The 19,744-nt window shown below is 34.3% G+C and overlaps 1 protein-coding gene across 1 annotated transcript in view; it reads right to left on the reverse strand.

Annotated features, from left to right (window-relative positions):
* Nucleotides 1–18,717, reverse strand: part of LOC144970529 (uncharacterized) — a 158,631-nt gene extending 139,914 nt beyond the window's left edge. The window contains exon 1 of the mRNA XM_078910266.1: nt 17,993–18,717. The gene's annotated coding sequence lies outside the window, so the exon portion shown is untranslated. The remainder of the gene's footprint in view (nt 1–17,992) is intronic.
* Nucleotides 18,718–19,744: the final 1,027 nt, after the last annotated feature.

Raw genomic sequence — 19,744 nt, forward strand, 5'->3', positions numbered from 1 at the left:
TATGTGCGGCTATGTGGTCTAGTGGTATGACACTCGCTTTCAGATCGGGAGGTTCTGGGTTTGAGCCTCGCTCCGCGCATAGTTGAGTCCTTTCTATTTCTTTACTTAAATTTACTTTAATTTCTTTACTCACATTTTCTCACCGTGCTAAGGTGTAAAATGAATACCCGGCCGTTAACAGCGTTATTTCTGTCCGTTAAAAAAGCGTCATGTCTCGTTCGAGATGTTAAGTGTTGTTGTTGACTAAGGAACCCTTGTAAAGCGCTTTGAGCAAGTTAAGTGGATAGTGCCCTATATAAAACCATAAGTTTAAAAAGTGGGATCTTGTGAGGAGAGCAGAGCCCGTGGTATCCTGCACTCAAATATCAATAAAGACCTGCCTGGTACTACAACAAATTCGTAGAATTATGAAATTTTGGATCCAATTTAAGAACTTAATGACCATCTCTAAGTCCTTAACTCTCTCCTTACTGATCATTTTCAGTATTTTCCCAAATGACAGGTTTACCCAGGAGAAAGATTGATTTTTTAAACTCAAACAATCTCTCTACAAAACAACTTTATGTTCTTATCAGTTAACCAAAGATCATTCTTCAAAGTTTGTGATATACAAAACAAATCTGAATAAGAAAAATGTATTTTGTGTCGTAACAAATGTGACGATTTTGCTGGTTAAAACTTATTCAAAAGTTAAGTTTATACCAAACTGCATAATTTAAAGGATGTTGATTTTTAGCGATTGCTATTTTTACCCCCTTAAAACTACGAGTTTTTAAATTTTCAAGTAGGCAGGCAGGTCTGCATTAGGTATTGTGATGCTGAGCCATGAATAACAAAAAAAATAAATAAAAAAATAACATCAAATATGAACAAACCTCCCCACAATGGTATTAAGCCGGTACGTCTAGATGATAAAAATTAAATTTTTAGCTATCTAGAAATTAAAAACTGAAGAACAAACAAACAAAAACTTGAGCTTTTAAATGTATAGGAATTCCTTGATTGAATATAAATAATCCATCAAACAAGATATCTGATGTCAACAGGAATCACCCATGTTGTCCAAAATAAGAAAATTAGGGGTTAATATTGTCCAAGGAAAACCAAACGAAAGATCCTGGAGCGGGGCTCGAACCCGTGACCTTTCGGGTCACAGTGCTTAACCACTCAACCACTTCGTCCCCTTGATTTGGCATAATGAAAACAAAAAGCGTTTTATCAGAGAACGCTAAAAGTCTTTCAGTAACATAAATATGGTCTCCCGTAGGGTGCACAAATTCCAAAGTGGTGATTGGCCTTGTGATTAATTATTGACCGGTCACATCGGTCATGACCAGTCTTCATCGTATTGGTCTGGGAATGGAGTACACATTGTCATCATAGTGATGATCTATGTAGGATGTGTGTATGTGTGTGTGTGTGTTTGTGTGTGTGTGTATGTGTGTGTGTGTGTGTGTGTGTGCAGACCTGGCATTGACACATGAAAAAAAATCACAGATGATATTATGTCCATGGGCATATTCTATGGATTTTATATATACAGAGTGTCCAAAAAGTATTTCCCTGACTTCAAATACTTAATATTCTTTAACCATTACAGACATTTTCATCTTCTAGAAAAAAGCCATAGCTTTATGCCCATTCGATAACCTCATATCATCGTGAAAGAAAGAGATGAAGAGAGAGAGAGAGAGAGAGAGAGAGAGAGAGAGAGAGAGAGGGAGAGAGAGAGATAGAGGGAGAGAGAGATAGATAGATAGATAGAGAGAGAGAGAGAGAGAGAGAGAGGGAGGGATAAAATAAGTAGGAGTGAAATATCTGTTCAATGTTATAGTTATCATATAACGTTATAACAAGTGTAACCAAATGACAAATTGCCATATTTATGGACAATAAAGGTCTATTATTATTATTATTATTATTATTATTATTATTATTATTATTATTATTATTATTATTTTATTATTTTATTATTATTATTATTATTATTATTATTATTATTATTATTATTATTATTATATTATTATTATTATTATTATTATTATTACACCTCCAAATTCACCAACGTCAACAAGAGCTGAAAGGATCTACTTTTTCTTTTATTCTATGTCGGATTAGCAACAGTTCGACGAAATATTATTTGTGTAATGTGAATGGAAAAACAAAATCACCAAACGTAATTCAACGACGTTTCACAGACCTTTAATGGTCTGCCAAAGTGGACTATGAAAGGTTATCGACCCCCACAAGACCACATATCCGCATAATCCAATACTGTTTCATACAGACCTTTTCAGATGTTTATATTAAAGAAATAACAAGTGTTGAATTGTAAGCTTCAATCGATTAGACAAAGACAGATACTGTGCATGTTTCGGGGTTTCGGTTTCTCCTTTATCAACGAAACACGATGAATAAAATACTATGGACGAATGAGATACGTGTGAATGACGTAGTTAAGGTGAATGTTTATCTTACATCACTACATGCTCCCATAATGTGCGATATATTCACGTACTACTTTATAACACTGTATGAAATCATAACAAAATGTTCGGTTTTTATTTTGTAGGAATTTTTGCGAACTCCACTTATCCTGGTGATAATTACGCATAATAGAGTCGGAAATTGTGGCCCCGTCGAGTTGGTAATCGATACCTCAATACTTGACAGGTAAAGTCGTATTCTAAACATTTTCTCTATTCACCGATCAAGTCACGTGGCCTGTCTGCCTAGAGCAGACATTTTAAAAGTTATGCATTGTTATCTAGTTGAGCTTGAGCTATAAAAAAAAACTTGAGCTTTTATATAGCGCAATATCCACTAAACGTGCTCAAAGCGCTTTACAAGGGGTCCCTGACCAACAGAAACACTTAACATGTAGAACGGGACATGACGCCTGTTAGGCGATATTATAATTTTTCGGACAAAGACAACGCTGTTAACGGCTAGGTACTCATTTTACACCTGAGTACGGTGAGAGAATGTGAGAAAAGAGCCTTTTCCAAGGACTCAACTATGCTCGAACCCAGGACCTTCCGATCCGAAAGCGAGTGTCATACCACTAGACCACATAGCCGCACATCTAGTTATACGTATTTGCAGGTCTGGCAGCCGAACGCAGTTATTGGCTTGGTTTGATAGCGGTGTAATGGACGATATTTATTGTGAGTTGGTTTGAGAAAATTTCCATTACAACAACAATGAGTCCAGAACAAATTGGGTTATCAGACCTGCAAGTAAATACACATTGATTGACACGGCTTTCGTCGCACGGGTTTGGGTGGAGGGGGATTGGGATAGGGAGGAGGGGGGGGGTTAGAGGGCAAAAGTAAATTCAGTGAAAGATTCTTGTTTTATTTAGAACAAAATCCCGACCGTGGTAATTCTTGTTTTCAATTTGGTTGCCATGAATATGTTCTGCTTGAAGTTCAGAAATGAAAGCACGATTAAGACAACCAGAAGCAGTTCAATGGGAGTGACCTATATTCATGTTTTCGTCCAAGCCAGTCATCGATCACATACATGCATTGTGGCTGTACAACGATTGGACATTTCTCAATAAATGTAAACACGCTGCTTTGTTTACGAAAGTTGTAAACATTCCCATGAGTCATGCTGAGCAAAATGACCAAGTTGTGATGTTGTATAATTCTCAAACTATGAACACTGTTCATTTGGTGGGTCATATTGAACACCCACCTCACTCCCAACATCACTTAACCAAGATCTTCAACAGTACTACAAACAACACCTAGACTCATCCCAACTCGACCAAACAACCAGCATCCAGCAAAATCAAGAACCATCTCTTCCAAGACACCTCCATACCAACAAAGACCTCTCTCAACTAAAACTACTGGCACAGGACAGAGAGAAATGGAGAACCATCTCTATAGAAATCGTTAGATCCACTTGAACAAAAACAGTTCACGGCAAGCGCCATTAGGACTGCGACGCCTTATTATTATTATTATTATTGAGCACACTTTGCATTATGGAGCCAATGACCTCAAACACATGAAAAGGTAATAATATAGATCATCCCCAGACACTTTATAACGGCAAAGGAGGTGGACATTTTTGTTTCCCCCTTTCACTTGAGGATTTCAACGGTCGATTGAAGACATTCTTATTTCGACAGGCTTTCTTTTGATTATGTGTATAAATTAGCGTTGTTTCTGTACTTTGTTGGGGCTTATTATTTGTTATGCGCCCAGAGTCCTCCAGATGAAGGGATCTTTGGCGCACTATGAATCTATACCATTATTCTTCTTCTTATTATTATCATTATTATTATTATTATTATTATTATTATTATTATTGTTATTATTATTATTTCTTGTTTTGTTTGTTTGTTTGTTTGTTTTTGTTTTTTGTTTTGTTTTGTTTTTTGTTTTTTTTTGTTTTGTTTTGTGGCGGCATGGCGCAGAAGAGTGGTCTCGGTATCCATGAGGTAACCTGAGGGCATGGGGTTTGACTCCCGCTCGCAGACCTAGAATTATTAGTCGTGTGCAGGCTACCATAGCTCACTTGTGCTTTTTCGCCGACTCCTGGTGTAACATTATTATTACCGCAACTTGTACCGGAATTTATCCTAGCGTGAAACTGACAGAAGAATTGCATGCTATTCTTTGGGTTGGACTCTATTTTATACAGAAATTATATTGTTACTCGTCAAGACTAATAAAACAACACAACATCAATATGATAAAAAAGAAATAAAAAAGAAAAAATGGCCCTAACCAAAAATAAAAGTCCTTCGGAGCCATTGGGCCCATGGAGCCAGAGTTTATCCCGGTTTCTATAGCGTGAAACAGACAATAGCAATTGCTATCCTTTCGATATATCACACAATTCTTTCCGCCAGATCTAACAGACCCAGCTACCCATTCACTGCATGGTAGACAGGGGGATCAGAATTTTTAAAAAACCACTGCAGCCGGGATCGATCTCGGTCTCTTTGTGTGTGACGCGAGTGATCTACCAACTGAGCTATCGGTTGGTATCATTTCTATATTTCATGCTACTACTTTTGTTTTCTCTTGGCATTTGACTCGAGTTCTCCATCAATCTCTTTAAAAGCTTCTTTTGTGTGAAACGAGTTCCATACCAAATAGTGTATTATTGACAACACCTTTCAACCAGTTAACTGCCGTACGCTGGAAAAACACGTATTTAAAAATTTGGCCAGAAAACTCGTCCTTCAAATATCGATCGATTTAAATGACCCTCGTCTTGGACAAAAATTCTCCAGGTCACAGGTTCGATTTTTTGTTTTTGTTTGCCAAGATGAGGGTCATTTAAATCGATCGATATTTGAAGGACGAATTTTCTGGCCAAATTTTTAAATACGTGATTTTCCAGAGCCCGACAGATAACTGGATAAAACCCATTAAAATGGCCATTTCACCACCAATGTGTATAGTTAGTTACTCAAAACGAAAGTGTTCAACAAAATACTATAGACTTTAAAAATCAAACTAGACAACAAAAGTAACACTGCAATCATAGACCAAATCGTGTTTGCACAGAACAAAGAACGGGTGGAGGGGAAGAGGGAGCGGGGACCATTTCTAGTTTCAAAAGACTTCTACTACATTTAAACTTTTCAACGGACCAGTCTAGCCGTGCTCTCAAAAAAATCCAAAACATTTTGTTGTTTTTTATGATATATATATATAAATATGGAGTAATTTAAGTAGATAATTCTCATCTTGTGAAAAGCCCTCGAACTTCTATGAGTTCTTTGCAGCAGTAGTTGACTTCTTTGAAGTTCCAAGGGTTTGAGAGTTTTAGCAAGGTGAAGGCCGTTTGAATCAATAAATATTTCAAGCACACATTTTCTTGCCAAACATTTTAAAATGTTTGTTTTTTTTTTCATGACGTGGGAGCATACAAATTGCTTGATTTGTTTGATGTAGGTTTGTTTTTTTGTTTTTTTTTAATTGTTTTTTTTTTTTTTTTGGTTTTTGCTTTCTTTTTAAAAAAAAATATTTTTGAATATTTTGGCCTTTGGTGTTTTCGTTGTTGCCAGATTGTTTTTTTTTTTATTTTGCATGCCTACCTAATCGTTTGTCAGATTGTTTTATTGAATTGTATATCCTGTGAAATGTACATCAATAATTGCTTTGCTCCCAGTTTAGCGGATATTTTTCTATCAAAATTACATTTCGCCATATCTAAAGCACCCAGCTATCTTAATGTTTAAAGAGGGATTGGATATATTCCCACTCTATTCCACCCTTCTCCCTAAATGATAACGCGTAATGAAATCAAGTTTTCAATAATACTTTGTCACGTCAGATTATCAAACTTTAAATTTCATAAAAATTAGATGTCTAAAAAAAAAAGAAGTATCATTTAAATATTTTGAAAAATAATGTCTTTTACTCAGAAATTATAAAATCAAAATAGATTGAGGGGTAGAATAAATTATTTCTTACACCTTGCCTTTTGAAATTCGAACTTTATTCCCAACGCGTACTCGCAAGATCGCGCAGCGGTTGGGAACACGACCGGAAGTCCAAAAAGCAAGAGTGTAAGAATCTTTTATTATTATTATTATTATTATTATTATTAATAATAATAATAATAATAATAATAATAATAATAATAATAATAATAATAATAATAATAATAATAATAAGGTTTATTTGTATAGCGCCCAAACCTGTTGACAAAACAGCTCTAGGCACACAAAATTGTAAAACATCATTATAAACAGTTTTGTTCTCACGCACACCCACTGATACACACACATACCTTCACAACGACACACACACACCCGCACCAAAACGTGCATATGCATACAGAGATGGAAAAATAGCTGTTAACACGAATTATTGATTACCAGAACATTTAACAATAATGGCAGATGAAGGGAGATTATATTATGCCATGAGAATTCTGATGTAACAAATGTATATCTTACAAACAATAGGATGTTTTATTTAATCTAGTGAGCACCTCATAAGATGCGATTTTAATTTCTTTTTTAAAAGATAACTGGGAATCCACAACACCGCACCTAAAAGCGGGAGCAGCATGAATAAATGCACGATCAGTATCCTAGATAACTTTGATAGTATCCAAAGATCTATGGAGCTTGGTGTAGAAAAAGGCCCATGGGTTCTGGACAGAGAATCATTGTTATTCTTGAAGGTGGTGAAGATACTGGATGTACCGAAGGATACCATGGATTTTTCTTCTCTGCATATTCTGGAAGGTAGAGACTATCATTCTGGGGCCAATGCAAATGTGTTTGAAGACTGGCTAAGGAACCGTTTGAAGCACCCTGCTGTATTGTATTGGACAAAGCTACCATTCTATGTTCTACCATTCTGCGGCTATGTGGTCTTGTGGTATGATACTCCCTTTCGGATCGGAAGGTCCTGGGTTCGAGCCTCGCTCGCTCGGCGCATAGTTGAGTTCTTGGAAAAGGCTCTTTACTCACATTCTCTCACCGTACTCAGGTGTAAAATGAGTACCTGGCCGTCAACAGCGTTGTCTCGGTCGAAATAAAAATTGTAATATCGCCTACCAGGCGTCACGTCTCGTTCTACATGTTCGTGTTGCTGTTGGTCAGGGACCATTTGTAAAGCGCTATGAGCAAGTTTAGTGGATATTGCTCTATATAAAAGCTCAAGTTTTTTTGTTTGTATTTTTCTTCGGTTGCCATGATTACTTCAAAGTTCAAGGCTTCACCTTCAGCAACTATAAAAGCTGAGATAATGTCACAGCTTAAATCAGGCCGCATTGCATAATATTCTGACCTTTTATTATCAAATGGCTAACTATACTCCTTAGTGGAAAGTAACAACGCAGAAACAGTTTTCAAAGTAGACTGTCTATCGGAGAGTTTTGACACAAGGCTGCGTGACTTCCCACATAATATCACTGTGAGCGCAATCGAATCGAACCTATTGTGTCTAAGTAAAGGGAAAGATTGAGAGGAGGAACACCAAATTACTCTGACAGACGAGGCATTAAATTATAGCACAAGGGAAGACTGGAAAAAGGCATGCTTCAACCTTCACAAGCTGGAGACAAATTACATAATTCGTCTCCATTATTATGAAGGTTTGTATGAACCTGTGAATCAATTTGTCTTAATGAAAAAGTGTTTTTTTCATGAATTTTAAAACAATAGAACAAGAGTCCGCTTATTACACTATTTTAACTCACTCAACCCCAGAGATTTTTGCTACTTTCAAAATCGGAAAAATGTATTAAAAATGAGCATGTGCAAAGATAGTTTTATTCAATTACCATTAACATGCAAAAACTAAAAAAAAAAGCTTTGAAACTACGCCTATACTTTGTTTCAGGAAAATGTAATGAATAGTCATGGGGTAAAAGTAACCCGGGTGACCTATGGATGAAGTCGGTGTTAGGGTTGAGTGAGTTAAAATCTACAAGTGGTAAGTCGGAACTCATAGATGATTTACAGAATCAAAATTATGCATTTTCGGCTTATCTATTTTGACGAAATTCGTTAAAATGAAATGTTCGGTTAATTGAAACTTATAATATGATGTACAGTGTACATATTCAGTGGCTGATTATGAAAGGACGAATGGCAATACTTAAATATCAGACATTTACATTTTATAACTATCAATATACATTACTGATGAATACAAATGAAATTGAACATTACGCTCTTCTAACATTATTTTGACAGCCAAATTTTGAGAAATCGCTTGTGCTTATGCCAAAGAGGTTAATATAAATTTAATGTAGACTGGTCAAAAGTAGGAATTCATCAATTTACGATGCAGTGTTTCCACAAATATGTACATAACTGTGTTCAACAATAACAACTACAACAACAAGAAAAAAGGAAATCCTGGACAGATCAATCATTACATTCTGATGACAAGGATGATGAAAAGGAGAAATGGAACGTCTACAGAAAAATTTCGTGATGTCACTCTATAATAATGATGATTATGATGATGATGATGATAATAATAATAATAATAATAATAATAATAATAATAATAATAATATAATAAGAAAAGTGATAATAATAGTAGTGTAGTAGTAGAAAGTGTAGTAGTAGTAGTAGTAGTAGTAGTAGTAGTGTAGTAGTAGTAGTAGTAGTAGTAGTAGTAGTAGTAGTAGGTAGTAGTAGTAGTAGCAGTAGTTGTTGTAGTAGTAGTAGTAGTAGTAGTAGTAGTAGTAGTAGTAGTAGTAGTAGTATTAGTGGTAGTAGTAGTAGTAGTATTAGTGGTAGTAGTAGTAGTATAATAATAATAATAAATAATAATAATAATAATAATAATAATAATAATAATAATAATGATAATAATAATATAATAATAATAATAATAATAATAATAATAATAATAATAATAATAATATAAATAAGAAGAAGAAGAAGAAGAAGAGAAGAAGAAGAAGAAGAAGAAGAAGAAGAAGAAGAAGAAGAAGAAGAAAAAAGAAGAAGAAGAAGAAGAGATGATGATGATGATGATGATGATGTGATGATGATGATGATGATGATGATGATGATGATGATGATTACGATGATGATGGTGATGATGATGATGATGATGATGATGATGATGATAATGATAATAATAATAATAATAATAATAATAATAATAATAATAAAAATAATAATAAAACAACAACAACAATAATAATAATAATAATAATAATAATAATAATAATAATAATAATAATAATAATAATAATAATAATAATAACAATTTTAAAGTTATAATAATTTATTAAAAACAGTAATTATGAAAATAACATACGATTCCTACACTCTTGCTTTTTGGACTTCCGGACGTATTCTGAACGTTGCATGAGCGAGTCAGTGTGCTTTGGGAACATCGTTCGAATCCCAAAACTTAAAAGTTTAACAAATGTTTTGTTCTACCCCTGAATCCATTCTGAATTATCTGAATAGAAAACATTTTCAAAAGTATTTAACCTACTGCTTTTGAAAAATCTAATTTTACTGAAATTTAACTATTGATTATATGACGTCACAAATTATTATTGTAAACTTGATTCATTGCGCGTGACTATTTTAGGATGAAGGGTAGAATGAAATTATATTAACAATTTTGATTATTTTTTTAACATACAATCAATGCAACTGGAATACAATTATTATAATGCATATCAAAATGGATTCTACTTCACCAATTTGAGTATATAACTATAAACTTGAGCTTTTATAAAGAGCAATATCCACTAAACGTACTGAAAGCGCTTTACAACAGCAACACGTAAAATGTGGAACGAGACATGACGCCTGTCAGGCGATAATACATTTTTTTTCAGAGAGAGACAAACCTGTTAACTGCCAGGTACTCATCTTACACCCGAGTACGGTGTTAAAGTGTTAGTAAAGAGTCTTTTCCAAGGACTCAACTATGCGACGAGCTGGGCTCGAACCCAGGACCTTCCGACCCGAAAGCGAGTGTCATACAACTAGTGCACGTTTATAATTATACTGATCCACCTTCATAGTTATGAAGGGGCATCATTGTTTTTGGATAAATCACCTTAATTACGCCATTAACACATATCTCATTCGTCCTTAGTGTTTCATTCATCGCGTTTGGTAGATAAAGGTAAAACCCGAAATGTCCACAACATCTGTCTTCGTCTAATAAATTGAAGCTTATAATTCAATACTTATCTTTATTTTTTTCTACATCATTATAAAACACTGCTCCTGATGAGATACCCATTAACACCAGAGTTGACGAGTTGCTGTAAAAGACTGTCCTATAGATAGTGTGCGCTTGGCCAAGAAGCTCACAACATTGCCATCCGGAAGTATAACGGACCAACACACATAACTATGCGTAACCTTGAAGTTTTATAGTCTGGGTAATTCAGTTTAATGAGGAGTACTCATAAACGCGGATGGCAAAAAAAACAAACTAACAAAGACCCGAGTGACGTCATCTTCATTCTATCTATATTCTCTCATGACAGCGAGGTGTAAAATGAGTGCTTCTCCAATAACAGTGTTGTCTCGAAAAATAAAATTATAGGCAACAAGACTCATCTTGCATGTTATATTTGAGCTTTTAGTTGAGTTTCTATATAGCGCAATATCCACTAAACGTGCTCAAAGCGCTTTACAAGGGGTCCCTGACCAAAAGCCACACTTAACAATGTAGTATGAGACATGACGCCTGTTAGGCGATGTTACAAATTTTTTTTTTCAGACAGAGACAAAACCGTCAACGGCCAAGCACTCATCTTACACTTGAATACGGCGAGAGAATGTGAGTAAAGAGCCTTTTCAAACAACTCAACTATGCGCCGAACAAGGCTCGAAGCTATGCCATGACCGTCCGATCCGAAAGCGAGTGTCATACCTCTAGACTACATAGCCGCACAAGTTATGGGCTGCTGTTTCCTGGGCGGACCCCTTTTAAAAAGCCTTGAGCACGTTTAGCTGATAAAACACTGGATAAAATCTCGTATTTTGAATTATATTTTAAAATTAAAAAAAAAAAATAAATTTTTTTTTTTTTAAAAATAAACACACATAGACATCTATATCTACACCAAATATAAAAATAAAGAAATAGAGAGAAAATAATTTATCCTTGATAGAATTAAAATAACGAAACATCAATAAGGCGGACATATTGATTTCTAACCAGTTTAGAATAAATGAGGAAAATGTCACCCGAGCTATAGATATATTTATTTTTGAAAGAGTGTTTTGTTTATATTGATTTAAAGATTCTGAACAAAGGATGGAAGTCTAACCCTATTACTTAATAAACAATGGATTTGTGCACGTCATTGGACGGTAATGAAATCACGCACAGGCGGTAGTCATGTAAGTCAGGGTTGAGGCTGACGTAGGAAGCAAGCGCAAAATTATAGTTATGACCTGCTTCACCATCATCATCATCATCATCATCATCATCATCATCATCATCATCGCCATCATCATAATCATCATCACCATCATCATCATAGTCGTCATCATCACCATCATCATCATCATCATCATCACCATAATCGGCAGCAGCATCACAACCACAACTGTCACCAACACCATCGTTATCATCATTATCATCATCATCATCATCATCATCATCATCATCATCATCATCATCATCATCATCATCATCATCACCACCATCATCATCATCATCAACATCATCATCATCATCATCATCATCATTGTCATCATCATCACTGTCCTCGTAGTGGTCATATTCATCGTCATCATACTTGATGATTGTTATTATATATTCAGGTTTGCTTCTCTGATGTAAGTAATGATTGATTTTCTACTTGATTGAGGACCTTTATTGGAGAGTCATTTGTGCATGTGTGTGGTTGTTTGCATGTGTATGTAACCTACGTTAGTGTGAACTGGACGTGTATATGCCCACTATACTAATTTATTTTATTTTATATTAACAAAAATGAGAACCAAAATTTATTTCCATTTCATTGGATAATACTAATAATTCTGATGATAATGAAAATAATAATAATAATAATAATAATAATAATTTAATAATAATAATAATAATAATAATAATAATAATAATAATAATAATAATAATAATAATAATAATAATAATAATAATAATAAATAATAATAATAATAATAATAATAATAATAATAATAATAATAATAATAATAATAATAATAATAATAATAATATAATAATAATAATAATAATAATAATAATAATAATAATAATAATAATAATAATAATAATAATAATAATAAAGGAAACAACGATTTGTTTAATTACTCTCCAATTTCATTCAAGCATGGAGATGAATTCTAATTATTTAAAAAATGCATCCATTTATATTCTGACTGGACAAAACGTGGAGCAGTTTGGAATTAATTTCAAACAAATCATGCTAAAAATATTAATGAAGTTAAAATGACTTTTGATAAATTAAATGGCGGAGATGGTTAAAAAAAATAAATCTATTATTTTTTCTATTGATCCTTATTTAATGTTTGTTATATGTACTCTGAGTAGTGGGGATCCCGTTAGCTCAGTTGGTAGAGCACTCGCGTCACAAACAAAGGGACCGAGATCGATCCCGGGTGCAGTCGAGATTTTCTTTTGAGCACCCCCCCCCCCTTATCCACATTGATTGGGTAGCTGGATCTTATAAATCGGGCGGAAAGTACTTTGCGATAGACTAGCGTCCTATCAAAAGGGTAGCAAGCAATAGCTATTGTCCATTTCACGCTATAGAAACCCGGATAAAATCAACCTCGATGGACCTATGGCTATGAAGGACTGGTACTCTGAGTGGTAAGCAGAATATTTTCGACAATGAATAAATTTGTCACTTAAATTGAATGTGAATTGAATAGAGAATGAGATTAGCGGAAGAGCAGCGTCCCTTGATTGGACGTGACGTGTGGAGAAGTTATTTGTAAACAAACCAACTACAAGCCAAGCGCTTCAAATACAAAATTTACTATTCATATTTTTGTACAAAAATGCATAACGTTGATTATGATATGCATTTTTGTACAGAAATATGAACAATTCTTTTGTTTATTTTAGCGCTTGTCTTGTAGTTGGTTTGTTTACAAATAACTTCTCCACCGGTGACGTCCAATCAAGGGCCACTACTCTTCCGCTAATCTCATTCCCTATGGGAAAAGTCACCACAAACATTATTTTTTTTCAAAAAGTAAAGTTTCGAAACATCTTAAACGTGCAAACTATCCGGTGGTTTTAAAAATAAAATTCCCTTTATTCATCCCCCAAGGGGAAATTTGTCTTTAGAGTCTATTCCAAGCTGGAATAACACATGCGTCAGTCGCTCCCGTAGTGCATTGCCGCAAAGTGAGCTAGTTCGAGGTGACTTGCTCAAGGCCGCACAGAGAGGTGGGTGATCGAACTCGGTACCTTTTGGGAAAGAAGCAATGTCCTCTATGTTGCTATGGTACGAAGCAAAGACCAGTAAGGTGGCGGGTTCAAACCCCCATCACCGCCGCGAAAGCTTTTTATTCTCTATTGTCTTCTGGCACTTTCCTACTCACTTCATCTCTTGTTGAAGCAAAGACTGTACGGCTGAGCCACGCTGTCCCATATTGAAATATAAGGGAGAGAATTCCAGGTGGAATGTTCAAACTAGGAGGGTGATCAGAGACGTTTCCCCCTTCTTTTTAATTCTTTAAAGTTTACATCTCTCTATCTACCTATTCATCCATCCATCTACCTATCTATCTATCAATCAATCAATCTATCTATCTATCTATCTATCTATCTATCTATCTATCTATCTATCTATCTATCTGTCTATCTATCTACCTATTCATCCATCCATCTACCTATCTATCTATCAATCAATCAATCAATCTATCTATCTATCTATCTATCTATTCGTCCATCCATCCATCCATCCATCCATCCATCTATCTATCTATTATCTATTATCTATCTATCTATTATATATATATATATATATATAATATATATATATATCGATCTATTATATAATATATTATATATATATATACATATATATATATAATATATATATATTATATTTATTTTATTATTATCTGTCTGTCTATCTGTCTATTTATCTATCTATCTATCTATTATCTATCTATCTATCTATCCAAATATCTATCGTCTTATTTTCTTAACACACAAAAAATGTTGGCACAAGTAACATCATAATTCTGGTTAAATAGCCATGAACAAAAATGAATATAGCGGCTTCAAAAAAAAAAAAAAAAAGAAAAAAGAAAAACAACGAACAAAATATCAAACACGGAAGGTTTCGGGTTCAAGATCCGTCTTCACCCAATAATAAAAATAATAAAATCATTAATAAATCATTTACAATCGAGACGAACGACAGAGAAATTATAGTTAGCACGGCTGCCCGCAAGCACCATTTTAAAAACTTTTTTTTTTTTACAAACGGAACTCCAATTCCAGAATCACAGTCGATTATGATTGAGGAGGAGTGGCCGATGGTTTCGATTGTAGAGCTACCCTATCCCCGCCAGTTGGAGTTGTCGTGAGATCGTGGGTTCGAGCCCACATCGCCGCGAAATTGTTATTCTTTATTGTCGTCTGGCACTTTCCAACTCACTTCATTTCTTGTTATTATCTACGCTTAATATCTCAAAACTTCATCGATCATTAGTTAGATAAATTCCATTTCAAAATATCTTTTCGTTTCAAAGCAGGAAAGCGAATAAATCGAATGGAAACGATATTCTTGACAATCTTTCGCTAAAATACCGTGAAAACTAAAACTGTTATAAGGAAAGGTATCGCAATTCCCGTTTCTAACTTTTTTAGTGAAAGGGGTTAGGGTACGGAATGAATGCATTATGCTAAATATCCAACGATCTTTAAATCAAATATCAAAATATGCTACAATCCCAACAATCATTATCAGAATATGTCGAATTTTATTCCAATTAGAACACCATCAAGTCACTTGAATGTACACAAACAAACAAACACACACACATACATACACACACACATAATATATATATATATATATATATATATATATATATATATTAATGTGGAAATTAATACTGGTCGTAGAATCTTTTGAGCCACCAACAGTCAAAATCGGTAACGTCATAGTCTAGGTGCGCGAAAATGAATCTGGCGCCAGATAGCGATTCCCAACATCAAGGGACCGATTATTATGCCCTTGCACATTTTCTAAATATCATTTGAGTCAGCGGGTGACAGAATTACCCCATGATTTGAAGAGATTTGCACGTTATTCGCATATCGATCTGTTAAAAAAATATTTTATAATCTTAGATATGCATAAGTAATTCTGTGCCCGTTTGTAAAAATTTAACATGAGCTGTACGGAACAGTTTTAACCTACAGCCATATTTTTAAAAACAAAATAGATATTTACTTAAACCTCCAACCGACATCACCGTTCCACAATCATTGTCACATAAGATTTATAATGTAGTATTGATCCCCAGTTACATAACTTCGATTTCAAAATATCTGTTCAAATCAGAAGCCAAATAAACCGAACATAGGAAAAAAAAATATAGAAAAGCTTTTTCCTAAAATGTCATGCCAACTAAAACTGTTATAAAGGAATGTGTCACAATTTCCGTTTCTTACTTATTTTAGTGGTAAGGTAAGGGCAAAGAATTATCAAATTATGCTAAATTTCCAATGATTGTCAAAGAAATAGATAAGCATCAAAATATGCAACAATCACAACAGTCAATATCGAAAAAAGTCAAATTTTACTTCATTTGGTACATCATCAAGTCACTTGAATGAACACACACACACACAAACACACACACACACACACACACACATATATATATATATATATATTATATTATATATATATATATATTCATACGGAAAATGACATAGATGGAGACAAATCTTTTGAGCCATTAACGATCAAAATCAGTCTGGAAATATAGTCTGTAGGTGCCCGTATATAGATCTGGGAACGGCGGGCAGATTTGATGGCGGTTCTCAACATCAAAAGACACGAGTAGAATTTCTAAAGAACCATTTGAGTTAACGCGTGACATAATTACTCTTAATTTTTTTTCAGTGTTAGCAAGTTAGTCGTTTGTCAATCTGTATGTAAATGATACTTTTTTTTACATTTTGACATTGATACATTTTTAGATTTCTGAGTAATTCTGTGTTCAGAAAAAAAAAACAAACAAAACAGAACAAAACAAAAAACATAGATCTAGGTAACGAGTTTAATTTTCTAAAGATGTTTACGCTAAAATTACTGTTAAGAGTTAAACGTGTCTTACATTGTCAAATTTAATAGAATTTAATTATATAAAGATGCAAATAAATATGGAATGTTATAGGTAATTTGATAAAGCAAAAATATCCAAGAACTCGATCTTGATAGTATTATAATGCGATTTTGTAGGACAATGATATGAAGAAAAACAAACATATTTTTGTATAAATTTAAAGGGATACAATACATTGAAATAGAATTTGGAAACTTGGAGAAGATCCATGGAGAAAAAGCTTCAAGAGGCGGCCTAAACTGGAATAACGTCGGTGTCCATGCAGCCAACAAACAGAAATTTGAGTCCTTGGTAGATGCTTTTAGCACCACGCGGCTCGATCAGGATTAATGGATTAACTCACTAAATCCTAGAGATTTTTGCTACTTTTCGAAATTGGAAAAAAATGTATTAAAAATGAGCATGTGCATAGATAGTTTTATTCAACTATCATTAACATGTAAAAACTAAAAACACCAGCTTTGATACTATACGCCTATAATTTTTCTCATAAAAATGTAAGAAATAGGCATGGGGTAAAGGTAACACGGGTAAACTACGGATATATAGTTGGTGTTAGATTTGAGTGAGTTAATACTTTTACCCAGTTTACTGCCAATTTCTGGAAAGACAAGTATTTAAATATTTGACCAGAAAACTCTTCCTTCGAGTATCGATAGATTTAAATGACTCACCTTGGCAAAAAATAAAACAACAAACAAACAAAACAAAAACAAATCAATAAAAAACAACAACTTTCAAACCTGGGACTTTGCAAGGTCATACGATTGAGAGTTTTTGCCAAGATGAGGGTAATTTAAATCGGTCGATATTTCAAGGACGAGTTTTCTGGCAAATCTTTAAATACGTGTTTTTCCAAAGTAAAACAGTTAACTGGTTAACTCACTCAACCCTAACACCGACTATATCCGTAGTTTACGCGGGTTACCTTTACCCCATGCCTATTTATTACATTTTTCTGAGACAAATTATTGGCGTACTATCAAAGCTAATGTTTTTAGTTTTTACATTTTAGTGGTAGTTGAATAAAACTTTCTATGTACGTACATGCTCATTTTTAATACATTTTTTCCAATTTTAAAAAGTAGCAAAACTCTCTAGGATTTAGTGAGTTAATATAATTAGTTGATGTTTGTTTCGGCCATTTTAAATTCAGGACACTAACAACACATCCAAAACAAACCCAAGACTTACCTTTTGCCGATCACATAAAGTTTGAGGATGGAATTCTTTTGCTTGATCTTTTAGTTATAAATATGATGGCTGCTTTCGGTAGAATGATTCACACTCGTCAAATCAATTGTTGTTGTTATTGTTTTCTTGTTTGTTTTGATTTTTTGTTATATTTGGGCGTCCACGAGTGTAATGGCTTGATTGGTTGATTGATAACAGTATCAATTGTCTGTCAGCTCTAATCGACGAAGTGGCAAAATCTCGTATCAATTTTATTTTCTTCAACCGAGGAGTTAACAGTATTTTACTTGACTGTATTAATACAACAACTTCCGTGTTGTTTTTCTTTCTCTTTTCTTTACACACAAGTTTATTTCAGTTTATAAAACACGATTTTATCGGACGACCAATGTGGAAATCTGACACTATTATTGTTATATCTCTGTATATAACTAACGGTTCAATCCTCAACTACCTGTGAACATTTCGACCAGGCCTTTTTATCAAGTGGTGGAAAAGTTCGAGTGAGTTTCCAACAGCCCTCACGTGCTTTTCAGTAGGTTGAGCGATCCCGTTTTGACGCCCGAAATCGACTTGAGCACAGAGGGACAATCGTCGCCCGTCGGCTTAGCGAATCGGGGGCGAGATTAGTTATCGCTAGCACGCGACACTCACTGACTGTTGTTGTACCCAAATGGACCACGATTGCTGCCATGCTGCACCCTAGTTGATGATATTATTAGTCTATAGTTTTTGGTCGATGACTGCTACGTGGTCAAATTAATAATTATTGTCGTCATCATTTTAAAGGCATAGATATTAATTTATTTAAACAGTGAGAGAGGAATAAATAGAGTGGGCGTTGTCCACCCACTCTTTGTATAGCCATCGCTATATATAGCATGACACCAGAACCATCTAAGACTTATAGTTTGACGTCAGAGAGAGATTGACTGATTGGTTGGGATTGTTTGTTTTTTTCTTGCATTTTTCTTTCTTGCTTTGTCTGGTACCTTTCATACACACTTGTTCAGTTCTTTATCTTACAAATGAGAATATGATGATATTACAATTCTTATGCGATCTTGATGAGATGATGATAATGTTTGTTTTTAAGGGTTTTACGGCGCTTGCAACACATTAAAGTCATATCAGCGCCAGTAAAAAGGAAGAAAATGGGATAGTAAAAAGTTATAGAATTACAATAAAGCATCCAAGAAAAGGGAGGACAAAGGGAATTGGTTCAAATAAGAAGCAGGTGTAGATTCCAAAGCACACTATCAAAGTACTTAGTTTGAGATCACCTAAAAGTCTCATCCAGACACAAGCACAGGATCCCGCAAAGAGGAATACACTCAAATGTTTTACAAATCATACATAATATAAAGAAACGCAATGCAGTGCATAACAGAAAGATGATTTACAAGGAAAAAAAATATCATCTCCCAAAACTCTAACTAAACATTTGACTGTTTCCCTCCCAGCCAGGGTTTCCGGCCAGGTAGAAGACACGGTCCGTACCTCCCTGCCCACCCAGAGATGATGATAATGTTAAATGTTATATGCGGACTTGTGGGGGTTTCAGACTGAGAGTAGATTCTTTTTTTCTGACCGACCCAGGCTTGATAAAATATAGATAGTATGCGCTTCGCTAAGAAGCTCATAACATTGCCATCCTTAAGTATAACGGACCAACACACAAAACTGTGTGTATTCATTAACGTTTATAGTCGGGTTAATACAGTTCAGTGAGCATTACTCATAAACGCGGAT

This window comes from Berghia stephanieae, chromosome 4 (genome assembly GCF_034508935.2).
Source record: "Berghia stephanieae isolate SIO BIC M18660-M18661 chromosome 4, UCSD_Bste_1.3, whole genome shotgun sequence".
Taxonomy (NCBI): Eukaryota; Metazoa; Mollusca; class Gastropoda; order Nudibranchia; family Aeolidiidae; genus Berghia; species Berghia stephanieae.